Source organism: Triticum dicoccoides, chromosome 5A (assembly GCF_002162155.2).
Source record: "Triticum dicoccoides isolate Atlit2015 ecotype Zavitan chromosome 5A, WEW_v2.0, whole genome shotgun sequence".
Taxonomy (NCBI): Eukaryota; Viridiplantae; Streptophyta; class Magnoliopsida; order Poales; family Poaceae; genus Triticum; species Triticum dicoccoides.
Window position 1 is genome coordinate 594693348 of NC_041388.1, and position 14297 is coordinate 594707644.

Sequence of the window (14297 nt, forward strand, 5' to 3'; positions counted from 1 at the left end):
TTTTTTTCAGGACATTAATCTCTGGAAACACTGTCCGGCAGCACTATTGCCGAACACAAGATGCAACAACCAAGGAGGCAGACAGCTACGTCATACCATGGAATTTCCAGGTGGATTACAGTAATGAGCGAAATATTCAATTTAATATCATTCCTCAGCTTGCCCTTGGAAGGGACATAGTCCTACTCTTTGCTTATCACACTATCTGTATCACTCTACTTTAACGCAATTTTTTGAATAAACAATGCATAACATTACAACTATTATTGCATTCTTGTTATATATATATGTCTATGTGTTCATTAATGACGCCTTGCAACCGTACACTTTGGTACGACCAATACACCAGGGGCTTACATACCCCACAATACGGTGTGAAAAGTCTGAACACTTTCACAAGTGCGGCACCCTGAACTTATAGCATTATATGCATTAGCTCTGAATCATGTCTTTGGTCAAATGTTGGGTTTTCCCGGCTCCTATGTTTTGGTACCTTACGTTTCGCTCTATCGGCTAAGGTAGCACTAGGAGAACTACTGCAATTGTGCGCCGGTTCTGCTGGGTTCAGCACCTCAGTAGAGAAAGCTAAAACTGACTGTCATGATAAGGCGAGAGACTGGTTGCTGTTCGGCGAGGTTTTCGAGTCCCTAAAGACTTATGCCGCTTAGAGCAAGGGGCCGGCCCTGTCTGGCTTAAAGGCGTGTATCGCGCCCCAAATTCGGCCTTCCGAATACCAGGGGCTTCGCCGAAATTTAAAATTATAGAATTCTATGGCTAAGTGAGAGTGATAAAGCATTATTAGTCTGGTTGCCTTGTTCGCTGTGCTGAGCACCTCCCTCGAAGGACCCAAACATGGGAACAAGAGTGCTCAGGTTTATCCGGAACACCCCAGCACTCGTGGCATGGGGGCAGAAGCCGAGGACTAGCCATCTCTCAGATTGATAAACGGCCAAATAGAAGGTAATATTTTAAATTCAAACAAGCATTGCATGGCGCATATGAAACAAGTTTTCATAAATACAGGATAAAACGAGCAAGTCTCATTCAAATATTACATCTTTTGAACACTCGTCCGCTATGAGACGGGCACCCGGCAGAACACCCTCATAGTACATCGCGGGGTGGCGGTGCTGCTTGCCCTTCGGCGGCCCCTCCTTGATCAGCTTCATGGCGTCTAGCTTGACCCACTACAATTTCACACGGGCGAAAGCCCGACGTGCACCCTCAATGCAGACAGATCGCTTGACGACCTCCAGCCGCGGGCAGGCATCCACAAGCCGCCTCACCAGGCCGAAGAAGCTATTCGGAAGGGCGTCGCCAGGCCACAGCGGGACTATAAAGCCCTTCATGGCCTGATCAGCCGCCTTATGTAGCTCGACCATCTGCTTCAGCTGGTCGCTCATTGGCACGGGGTGTTCGGCCTCAGCATACTGAGACCAGAACAGCTTCTTTGTTGAGCTTCCATCCTCATCTTGGTAAAATTGTGCGGCATCGGACACACTGCGGGGCAAATCTGTGAATTCTCCTGGAGAGATTCGGATTCGGGTAAGTAATCGGTAATATACTTTTACATGCTTGCTTTGCATATAGAAAGCCTTACCCGCCGCTATCTTCTTCATTGCGTCGATCTCCTGGAGGGCCTTTTGGGCTTCGGCCTTGGCACTCTTTGCGCTCTCTAGGGTCGCGGCAAGCTCAGACTCTCGCATCTTTGAGTCAAGCTCCAACGCCTCGTGCTTCGCCACGAGAGCCTGGAGCTCTTGCTGCACCTCGCCCACCCGAGCCTCGTGCTTCTCTCGCTCGGTGCGCTCCTTGGCCGCTTTATCTTCGGCCTTGGTTAGCGCTTGCTTCAGGGTCGCCACATCGGTCGTGGCCCCTGGCAAATATATGATGATCCTATCATTTTGCAATCGCGTCTTCTTTTATATATACATATCTATAGACAGGGTATTACTTACCCTTGTTCTCCTTGAGCTGCCTCTTGGCAAGGCCGAGCTCTTTCCTGGACCCCTCGAGGTCCTGCTTCAGTACGGCGACCTCTGTAGTCAGTGCAGCGGACGCCAGCAGCGAAGCCTGCATATGCATATTGACATACTTATATTAGACTCCTGCGATATTATTTGATCCTCTGTTCGGCTTTTCTTTGTGAACACCGAACAAAGCATCAGGGGCTACTGTCTATGCGGTAATATTTCTACTACATTTTAAAACACTTACCTCAAAGCCTGTTAGAAGGCTGGCACAGGCTTCAGTCAACCCGCTCTTGGCGGACTGAACCTTCTGGACCACCGCACTCATAACAGTACGGTGCTCATCGTCGATGGAAGCACTGCGAAGCGCTTCCAACAGATTATCCGGCGCCTCTGGATGGACTGAGGTCACGGGCATAGGCGTCTTACCCCTCTTAGAAGGAGGCCGCCTGCCCGAGCCTGGAACCGCTGGAGGTTCCGGCGCGGTGTTCGGCTGAGGGCCGAACTCGGAGCTCTCAGGGCCCCCGGAGTCCGGAAGGTCGCCTTGAGGAGCCTCCGGGACTGTCTCCCTCAGTCCGTTGCCTCTTGAGACAGCACCTCGGCGTCATCGACAAGCTGAGGGGAGGTGGTGGTCGGGACTGGATCGCTATCCATGTCCGACGAGCCCAGGGAGCCGTCCAATGATACATCGATACTGGCTCATGGCGGACTGCATAATTATATTCGGTGTTAGGGAAAACAGTGCGATAAAGGAATTCTATGAGTTACTCTGGTATCCGAATACTTACGATCTCCCCGGGGGCTTGGCCCTGCGCAACCATTCGTCTTTGCCTTCGTCGGCGGCGGTGGAACTATCCGAAAGGAGAGTCCTTCCCTTCTTGGAACCTTCGGCCCCCCAGTTGGGGCGGCCTTCCTTTTCTTATCTCCCCCAGCCGTTGGGGGAGCATATTCTTCTTCTTCCTTGTCTTCGGGGGAAGAATGTGCCGCAGAGTCATCGGACGGTGAGTCCGACGATGCCTGGCGTCGGGAACTCTTTCGGGTTCCCTTGGCCTTCTTTGTCTTCTCCGGCACCGTATAAGGGGCCGGAGTCAGCATCTTTGCCAGAAGAGCGTCTGCGAGGCCTTCGGGCAAAGGAGCCGGACAGTCGATTTGTCCGGCCGTCTCCTGTCAGTCCTGTCAAAGGTACGGGAGTTTAGATCCCGCATGGAGTCAATCTATAAAAAATAAGTATCCTGTGAAAGGTAAAGCAGCTTACCGCACTGGCTTGGTGCTTCGCGCTGAATCCGTGATCCTCAGTAATAGGAGGGGGGACCTCGGTGCTTTTGAACAGCACCCTCCAGGCATCTTCGTGACTCGTGTCGAAGAGCCTGTTCAGAGTTCGGTGCTGCACCGGGTCGAACTCCCACAAGCTGAACTCCCGTTGTTGCCACGAGAGGATCCGGCGGTGGAGCATGACCTGGACCACGTCGACAAGTTTGAGCTTCTTGTTCACCATGTTTTGAATACATGTTTGGACTCCGGTCAGCTCTCCCAAACTACCCCCAGGACAGGCCCTTCTCTTTCCAGGAAGTGAGCTGTGTGGGGATGCCAGATCGGAACTTGGGGGCCGATGCCCATGCAGGGTCGCGCGGCTCGGTGATGTAGAACCACCCCGATTGCCACCCCTTTATGGTTTCCACAAAGGAGCCCTCGAGCCATGTTACGTTGGGCATCTTGCCCACCATGGCTCCTCCGCACTCTGCCTGGCGCCCGCCCACAACCTTCGGCTTAACATTGAAGGTCTTCAACCATAAGCCAAAGTGGGGCTTGATGCGGAGGAATGCCTCGCACACGACGATAAACGCCGAGATGTTGAGGATGAAGTTCGGGGCCAGATCATGGAAATCCAGGCCGTAATAGAACATGAGCCCCCGGACGAACGGATGGAGAGGGAATCCCAGTCCGCGGAGGAAATGGGTGAGGAACACTACCCTCTCATGGGGCCTGGGGGTGGGAATGAGCTGCCCCTCATCTGGGAGTCGGTGCACGATGTCGTCGGGCAGGTATCTGGCTCTCCTCAGCTTCTTGATGTCTCCATCCGTGACGGAGGAGACCATCCACCTGCCTCCCGCTCCGGACATGGTTGGAGAAGGTGGAGGTGGGAAGTGCGGACTTGGGCGCTGGAGCTCGAGTGTGCGAAAACGGATGAGCAAAGGAGGAAGAAGGCATGGATAGAAAGGTGAATCCTTATCCCTTTATATGGGCGGACCAAACTAAGCGTCCCCACTTGCCTGGTAAAACTCGCTCATCCCCCAAGCGCCGTAATCGATGGCGCGGTTGGGTTACCCACGCCCGTATTGATGAGAATCCTGTAATAAGGGGACACGATCTCTGCTTTGACAAGACGTGTTGAAAAACTGCCTCGTGTTATGTGCGGGGCTAGTTAAAGGAAACGGTTAGAATAATCACTGGGCCATGACATAACATCATGTTGCCAAAACAAGTCAGCAAATTAGATTTGCGAAAATATTATTCTCTCTACGGAAGTATGTGGAACTTATGTTGCAGGGTCGGACACTATCCTCGTATTCAAATTCTTCTATGATGTATTCGGAGGAGGAACCCGCCTTGCAATGCCGAAGACAATACTGCGCGCCGGACTCATCGTCATTAAAGCCTGGTTTAGGGGCTACTGAGGGAGTCCTGGATTACGGGGTCTCCGGACAGCCGGACTATCTCCATTAGCCGGACTGTTAGACTATGAAGATACAAGATTGAAGACTTCGTCTCGTGTCCGGATAGGACTCTACTTGGCGTGGAAGGCAAGCTAGGCAACACGGATATGGATATCTCCTTCTTTGTAAACGACCTTGTGTAACCCTAACCCTCTCCGATGTCTATATAAACCGAAGGGTTTTAGTCCGTAGGACAACAACAACCAGTACATACAATCATACCATAGGCTAGCTTCTAGGGTTTAGCCTCTCTGATCTCGTGGTAGATCTACTCTTGTACTACCCATATCATCAATATTAATCAAGTAGGACGTAGGGTTTTACCTCCATCAAGAGGGCCCGAACCTGGGTAAAACATCATGTCCCCTGCCTCCTGTTACCATCCGGCCTAGACGCACAGATCGGGACCCCCTACCCGAGATCCGTCGGTTTTGACACCGACAATGATCGATATAAAATAAACAGAAATGATAAACGTTCGGATTTTAAGCATGGCAATCCGAACATTTTTCATGGCAAATTTAGATTACGCGGCAGCGGCGGGGGCGTCTCGCGGTGGGAAGCGGCTCCTCTGTCGTGCTCCGTGTGTCGTCGGGCGACTGACCGACGGCGACGGCGGCGTCTTGCGCCGTTGTTGGCGTACTCCTGGACGTTGGCCTAGCTTCAAGGAAGGCCAAAATTTTCTTGACTTCGGAGCGAGTCGACTGGCGGGAGGAGGCGATTGGCGTTGGTGCAAGAAAGCGGTCGACGGCGGCCATCCATGCCGCTGAGGGGGGCACTGGCACCCGCGCGGGGATATGCGCTCTCAACGGCGTGGCAGAGACATTCGTGTGCACGGGCACCGGCACGGGCGTGCACGTCAGTGCACGCGCAGGCGCAGGTGCTGGCAGGTGCACGGGCACCGGCACGGGCGTGCGCGTCAGTGCACGCGCAGGCGCATGCACTGGCAGGTGCACGGGCGCGTGAAAGTCGACGGGCACCTCGTGGAACCCTGTGGGATCAAGCTCGGCGACAATGTGTGGCTCCCAGCCCATCAATGCCACAGGGATGGGCGCTGGCGCAGTCGGGGCGACGGGAGCCGGAACGGGAGCGGGGACAGGCGCGGCGTCTTCCCGCAAGGCCAGTTCAAGCTCGTCCCAAAGCGCCTTATGTTCTTGAGAGTCCGGCTGGGTGTCTTCCTCGGGAAACTGGAACACTAAGGGCAGACCATCGTGATGCGGCATGGCGTACGTTTAGGTCAGGCTAGTTGGAAGTAGACAACAAGAGAATCGGAGAGGAAGAGAGAGGATTGTAGCGATACTCCCTCCTTTCCGGTTTTATAAGGCTCAATTCAAAAATCTCACCAACCAAGGTAGATGGTGAGTGGTGGAATACTTTTTGTAGTTTGCAAAAGCACCCAATTAATGTTCTTGTTTTTCTCAAAAAAATATGTTTACCAATGCATTAATTGTAATGCATGCATAAATTACATGCATTGGTCAATTTTCTCTTAATACTTGCATGCAATGATTTAATTTACCTTGGAATCTGAATATGTGATGGGAAACAACAAAATTGAGCCTTATAAAATGGAAAAACTAATATTTGAGATAAGCCCTATAAACCGGAAAGGAGGGAGTACCGGGTAGTGCGGGGTTGATTTTAAACTGCGGCACCAGCGACATTAAAAGTGGGAATAGTTGGGACGACGGTGGGCGGCGGAGCCTGGTCAAAGGGCTCGCCTCCCGGTGAGCCTGCACAGCGGTCTTCTCGCACGCCTCCCTGACAGCCGGCGCAGCGGTCTGCTCGCACGCCTCCCGTCGACTCACACGCTTGCTCGGACGGCACCTGTCGATTGCCGATGAGAAGCCGGGACTCGTGATGGCACATAAACGCCCACGGTTTCAATAGTGAAAGCGTTCGCCTTAACGTGACAGGTATTTCTTCCAAAATACCCGGGCTCTTCATTTGTGCAACTTGTCATAAGCAGCTTGTCTCAAATTGAAGAAAAAACTTACGAAGTAATATTTGTGCCATATCACGTGACCATGCTTAGTTTCAAGAATTTATGCTCACTTTTGGATTTTTAGAAATTTAAGATCCAGGATTCGAAACAATATCATAACCTGCATCATGCAATAAATTTTCAAGCCGTACATCTATCCTGTTGTATTTCTTAAGAAAGGATTTGGTCAAACATTTTGCTTAGTTAGACTTCAGAGAAGTTATATATGCAGAGTAAAAGGATAATCCCTCCGTACCAGTGCATTGCCTGATATATTAACTCAAGTACTAGGCACGAACAAACGGGCTCAATTCCGTGCTCATCCTGGTGTATTAGTAGTAGTAGTACTAGGCAATGCAGTTGACGGGTGACCTTGACGAGCAGCGACCGAGGGAATTGAACCGTGCTCGGCACGGTAGGTAACGTTGTCTAGTTACTAAAGCATCCCTCCATTGTTCATCGGTAGTCATTATGGACCGGGGACATGAGGGGAATTTCCTAGGGCTGGAATTCTGGCCGCCAGATATTTCGACTTGAAACGCTGAGGCTCGACTGGTTGGGGTAATGGGGTTGCCTAATGTGCGTACCACGCACGCCATCGAAGGACACGAGCCTGCTTTTTTTAGGATCAACACGAGCCAAGGTCTGGCTGGTACGCCGTTGGGTCCTACCGTTCGATAATACGAAAGGAACCTTTTAAATTGCCGAACGAATCTATGTGTACTACAATACCCGTATTTTCCTTGCAAATACTAATCTCAACGTGGTAATTGATTTATGACGAGTTATTGAATTAGAGTGAGTTTGTGATATAGTGATCTCAACGTGGATTTCACATTTCATGGTATCCCTAGTAAGTTTTCCAATGCAAATTCAAATTTAAAAGATGAACAACATGAAGGTGAGAAAACTTTGTATGTATCAAGCATATGACCGCACACACACACAGAGAGAGAGACAGAGACACGCACGAACACAACAACAATCCAATAAGTATAGTGCATCTATTTTTCCAAACCATGCATGTATGACACGAATTCAAAAATACTCCTTCTATTCCTAAATATTAGTCTTTTAGAGAGTTCAACAAGTGACTACATATGGAGCAAAATGAGTGAATTTAGACTCTAAAATATGTCTATATACATCCATATGTGCCAGTCCATTTGAAGCCTCTAAAAAGACTAATATTTGGGAACGAAGGGAGTAAAATGTAAGATATCCATGGTCCTCAGTTCAATATTTAAAATGAACATGAAACTGAAACATGAATATTAAGTCTATTACTACAGTACATGCAAATGTTCTGTTTAGGCGGAGCTATGATTGTCGGGGGTCAACCCCTCGACCTTAGATAAAATTGTGGTGCTCTGTTTAGGGTTGTTTAGATTATATTTGTCCCCACCCTCCCAGCCACCGATTGGTTGTGCACCCCCACCCCTCCTCCCCGGGAGAATATCATGTGCCCCCATACCTTAGATGCTATATGCCGATACGAGTTGCTTGGAGCTTGTAGATCTGAGATATAGCAGCTCACATGATGTGTCTTAATATTTCTGCAGGAAACCTTGATGAGTTTGAGAATTGCACACAATTTGTACAAAAACTACTTAGATGCCCTTTGATCCCATATCCAACAACCTCGAAGCTCGTATCACCGTAGCATCTAAGATGAAGGAGGACATCATATTCTCCTGTATGTAAGAATATCATGTGCTACCACACCTTAGATGCTTTGGTGATACAAGCTCTTCGGAGGCGTTGGATTTGTGACCCAACACCTCCTCGGTGGTTCGAATGGTTTTTGCAGAAAAGCCCCAAAAGAGTTGGGCCACTGCTTACAAGCACAAAGACTGCTCAGATGCCATTGGATCTCAGATCAAACGACCTCCAAGCTCGTTTCACCGTAGCATCCAAGCTGCGATAGCACCTTATGTTTTCTCGCACGGGAGAGTATGAGGTGCTCCTGCACCGTAGATTCTATGGTGATACGAGTTCACTGACATCTAACGGCCCACAATAGGAGGTTTGAATGTTTTTGCAATATACGGCTGATAGAGTTTGGGAAAAGCGCAGAAAGTACAAGTACTACGCATGTGCCATCTGATCACTGATCATACGACCTAGATGCTCATATCACCGTAGCGGGTAATTAAGCTACGGGGAGCACCTAATATGAGCACCGGGGAGCCGTTGGATCGAAGATGCAGCGGCACACACGAGGCCTGAATGTTTTATTTGCAAAAAAACCTTTGGAGAGTTTGGAAATTGCGCATAATTACAAAGACTACTCCCAAGCCATTGGATCTCACTTCCAACGGTGTAAAAACTCATATCACCATAGTATCTAAGCTGCGGGGTGGATGTGATATTCTATGCCGTTGTCATTTTTGTTCGTAAACTTGCAAAATACGTGTAACTCGTGTCGTTACTTGTCTAACCGCGCAAAGTGTTTGTTCAAAAAAACCATCCTACACTGAAATATCGGAACAACACACGGGGGTCCCACTTGTCATTAATCAAATTTGGACCTAAAACTAACAAATCTGAAAGACGAGATTCGAACTGGCAACCTGGACTACAAAGCATAAGTCGATAGCCTGAAAAAACAAATGGTTGTTGGCTTTGTCCCATAACTTGATTTTATTTATATAGTACTTTTGTTGAGTAGAGTAGAGGGAGTGCCTCGTCAACACGTGCATGACCGTTGTCTCACTTACTGGTGGGTCCCAGGTCTGCGATCTCAATCTCTCTTCTCTCCATCGTCTAACCTTTGCATGGGCACACACGAAGAGCGGCGCTAGCTTGCCATGGTGTTATTACAACTAAAAAAAGCTTGGAAATAGAAGAATCGCCTAGAACAAGAGACGTTGTGGCTGGTCGAGATGGAGCTAACCACATCTATCCTCCGTGCCACATTTGCATGATGAAGCTGTGTGGCTAGTGGGGTGTTTTCGACCGACTGGCTGGGTCCCAAGGTCGAACCATAGGTACTACGTCTGATACAGTATATTTTTACACGCACATTTTCCTCCGTGCCAAGATGTGGCCCACCCTACCGCGCGGTTTCGGGGTCCTCCAAGGTGGTGCACGCATATATTCTTCCTGACGTGGGATGACCTACCGCGCGTTTTCTGGGTCCTCCTCGGTCGTAGGGCCCAAGCAAGTAAATGAGTCGTCAAATCACGAAAGACCACCTTTCCCGCCGAGTACATCAGTGAAACACGGTGGCTAGCTAGTTGGGCTAGTTCGACCGATTAGCTAGGCCGCCGCCACATTTGTTTTTTCACCCCTTTTTTATCTACTTGCCGGCAGGTAAATATAAATATCCACCGCGGCGTTGCTCTGGTGTTTGGGTGCGGCGGGATTTTTATTTTTTTTGATTGACGGGAGCAGGCGCTGCAGGATTTTTAATTTTTTGATTGACGGGAGCAGGCACGCAGCAATTAGTCACGATGACTCCGCCTGTAAAAACCCACCACTCCCTGATGTGAGAAGTCGTTTACTGGTGTTTTACCATGGTGAAAACCACAAGATTCCCCGCTCCCTCCGCCTTCCCGTAGATTGCATTGCCTTTCAGCCGTTTCGCCCCCTTTTCTTCCTCTCCCCATTGCTTCTACCTGGTGGCATGCCGGCGCAGCAGATCACGGAGTCTAAGGTGAGGCTCCTGACACAGGAGCTCCATGCCAAGGATGCGGAGCTCAGGGCCAAGGACGTGGAGCTCCGTGAGCTCAAGGAGGAGAGAAGTGCCATGCTCCTCCGTTATGTGCGGGAGTTCACGGAGCTTCAAAAGCGGCAGGCATCCACCACAAAGATGCTCGAGGCGTCGGCGGCATTGCTGCAGAAAGCGGGAGATACGATAGGCCATCAGGGGAGCCGGCTGCAGCACGAGCGGGCCGATCGTGACGAGGTCCAGGATCGCCTCAGCCACTTGGTGAACCAAGTTGCCACGCACGTGTTGTGGCTGCGCGATGCCTATCGTCGTGCCAGCGTGACGATGCCGGCCGTCGGGCTAAACCCGTTCGACCACCTGGTCGACTTCAACGAGCTGCGGCTTCCTGACCTGGTCTCCTTCTTCACCTATATCTCCGAGGAGCTGAGCCGTCTCCGCGTGATGGTGGGCGCTGAGCTGGACAAGGAGGGGTTGTGGGCTACCGTCGTCATTGTCGGGAGAATCCTTTCAGGGCTCCGTCACCGGAATCCATTCATGCCATTGGACGCCGTCTTTGACGAGCTGGCTCCCGTCGACCGGGAGCGGGCTCTATGGGCGGTTGCACCCTGCATCACCAACGTTGTGCGCCTCGAGAAGCAGAGGGACTTCGGTGGTGTTTAGGCGCCCTCTGCATGGGCATGTCCATGTCTCGGCGCAACATGACCGTTGGATCAAACTCAGACGGTGCAGATCAGTCACTGTAGCACAAAGCGTATGGGTGTCTTTGGATGCAATCTCATCCCAATATAGTTGTTTCCTCTTCGTGTATTTGTTACATATAGGAGTAGTTGACATGCACACAACATCATTTGTTATCGTCATATCTTACTACACTAGCAACAAGATTGTGTAGTACTGACATATGAACCACTGCACATGCCTAGTAGTAGGAGCACTATGTATGTTCAAGTGGCTGCCGTGTTTTGCACTCCTCCGTCGTAAGAGTGGAAACGCTTGCTGTAATCATTTTTTCTTTTGAAAAACAGTGGACACACTCTACCGTGCGGATCGTCCTCCAGCCATGCACTAAATTACTCACTTTTGCCGACGTGTGGGACAGCCAGCATCGGGGTCCACCAGCCATGCACTAAATTACTCCGTAGTAGAGTGACGGTAGACTACCCCGATCGAAGCGCCGCAGTAATGCCCAATGAGCCGTCAAATCACAAAACCCCCTCCTTTCCAGCAGTAAGTTGGACGGACGAAGCAACCATCATTTCACTCTCCTCTCTCAGCTTCCTCTCTACCCAACCCTCGCTTCTGCCTCATCTTGTTCCTCATTTCTTCAAGAAAACCCCGACCTGCTTCTACCATTGTTCTTCTCTCCCAAAGAAGGAAAGGTGAGCGCATCAATGGTGTTGATTCTGTCCAAGGCCCGGTCTTGCAACCCCGAGACTGATCCTATAACTCCCTCTCTTTTCTTCTTTTGGGTTTGTGATTATGGTTTCTTTTCTTTTATTTCTATTTGACAGTTTCTTGATGGACGCTGGAGCACCGACCGAAGTGATGTCTATGGCTCCGGCCAAAACCGTCGAGGCTCATGGTACGAAGAAGCGCAAGCACCCCGCCGAGACTACCGCAGACAAGCTCAAAGCCATCACCCTGTCAAAGCCCCCCTCTCCGGGATCCCTCATTAAGCAAGTCCAGGTAATATCTCTTCCTGACGATCTTTTTCTCAATCTTGATCGTGTTTTTTCATCTAACACACAGTACTAGTACTAGTACTACAACTTTTTGGGTGATCTTGCATGTGATTTTTGTGTGCCAAATGACGGTTCTAAATTCCTCTTTTGACCAAAACATGCGAGAGGTTGACATTGATTTCTTATAGATTACTTTCAACTACTCCCTCTGTCCCAAATTTCTTGTCTTAGATTTGTCTAGATACGGATGTATCTAATACTAAAATGTGACTTGATACATCCGTATCTAGACAAATCTAAGACAAGAATTTTGGGATTGAGGGAGTACTTTATGAACATCAATGCTACCTTTTAAGAGGGTATATTTGCCTCAGTAACATGTGTTATGGATTTTGCATGTAATCCCTCTGCTCTCATGCCTTTGAAGACAAGTTCTAGTGTCTTTGTTCACTCATTTCTGTGCGTATATGTAGTCATATATGGAGTATAATATCGAAAATCATCTTATATTTCTGAACGGAGGTAGTAATAAAATATGGTTTCTGTTTGAATTAGAACCAGGTCCGCGGTGGAGATGAAGTTCTCAAAGTCATGCCGTGTGAACTGGAAGACCTGATGATGAGTTCTACTGCTGAACTATCCAGCTGCTGTGTCCTTGTGTTTTCCTGTAGCATTGTTGTCAAGCGTGTTCTCGAGGCTGTACTTGACCACAACAATTTCCTGGATGTGCCTTCGATTACGAAGGGTGTGGTTCTTGTAAAGCTTCCCAACAAATCTGATGCGGCCTATCTTCATCATCATGTTTATGAGTGGAAAGACCACTCTCTTAGGTTCTCCAAGGTTGACAAGATGGTGATGGTGCATGTAGACATCTCACATGAAGTCCATGGCCTAGTCAGTTATGCGGGGTTCATCCCATAGGTCGGTGGCAAGAAATAGTCTGTAGAGTTTAGTTAGTGCAACTTTTCTTGTTTGTAGTAAGTACTATTGTTCAGTACTTGGTTTGTGTTTGTGAACCCTGTATTGTTTATTAGTACTGCCGCTTTTGGTGTGTGGTTAGTCCTGAGAACGGTCTATGTTAATGTCTGTCCACTCAATTCAGTCTGTATATTTTGAAGTATCCAGATCATATTTTTTGTGAGGACGGTTTATCAATTATGGTTACACTCCAATATCTATATGCATTGCAGGGTTTATCGCACCCACCAGGATTTCCAGTCCCATGGATGTTCGGTCCATACGATTTGTCATGACCTTTGGACTGTCCTGCTTGTGGGAGTAGGTAGGGCCCCTGCATGCAACGCGTAGTTGGACGATCAATCTTCTGTTTAGTACTTCAACATAGTGATTTCCTGGTAAGGATTCACTCATGTCACATCAAGTAAATCTTATTGATTTACTGTCTAAATCTTATTGATTTAATGTCATGTTTTCTTTCTTTTCCTACAATTTTACGATGCAGGTTTTGCCATGTGACATTCATCATAGAATAAACCGTTTGGTTTGCTCTACGATGGCTATTTTTGCAGGTTTCACTTCTTATGTCGTGTCAGTAACGAAGGCACTGTCCATCACTTATATTACTGGAAAAAATTGGATCAGTCTGTTGTCTGAGTACAAGTTGAATCCCTATGATGAACTGCAATTTGGTTTAACAAAAACGCCACAATTAGTCCTTCTCGCGTTTAAAAGAAATGAAGAAAAAAACTGGATCACGGTCACGGATCCTAGTCAAGTTAGAAAGCTGATCATAGCAGACCAGACATGATCGCCGCTGTCTCGCACAGATCGAGCACCGGCAGTTGCTCTAGCACTGACAGCGGCAGCAGCTAAGTCTGATCCAGCTGAGGATTGGGCACCGATCGTGTCAGCGGATCAGTCTGATCTACCAGAGGATCGGGCATCGACACCGGCACCTGCTCCGACACCGGCACCAGCTCTACAAGGAGCACCATCTCCGGCAGCAGAAGCGGCTTCGGCACCTGCACCAACACTTGCACTCGCATCTGCTCCGGCCCGTGCAGTTGCACTGGCAATAGACTGGGCTGCAGTTCGCACTTCATATACCAAAGTCCTTACAAAAACCGACATGTCCACCTTCTTGGTAAGCATTGGCCGCCCAAGTGCTTCGTTCTTTTTTCTTTCCATGTTGTTTCACATGATTCACTATGTTGATCTAACTGTTTGGGTATGTCTTCTTGTTTGCAAACAGAGAATTCCTAGAGCAAGGAGGGAGTCGTTCAACAATCCGGGCGACCGCGGCCAAGTTTCTCTTAC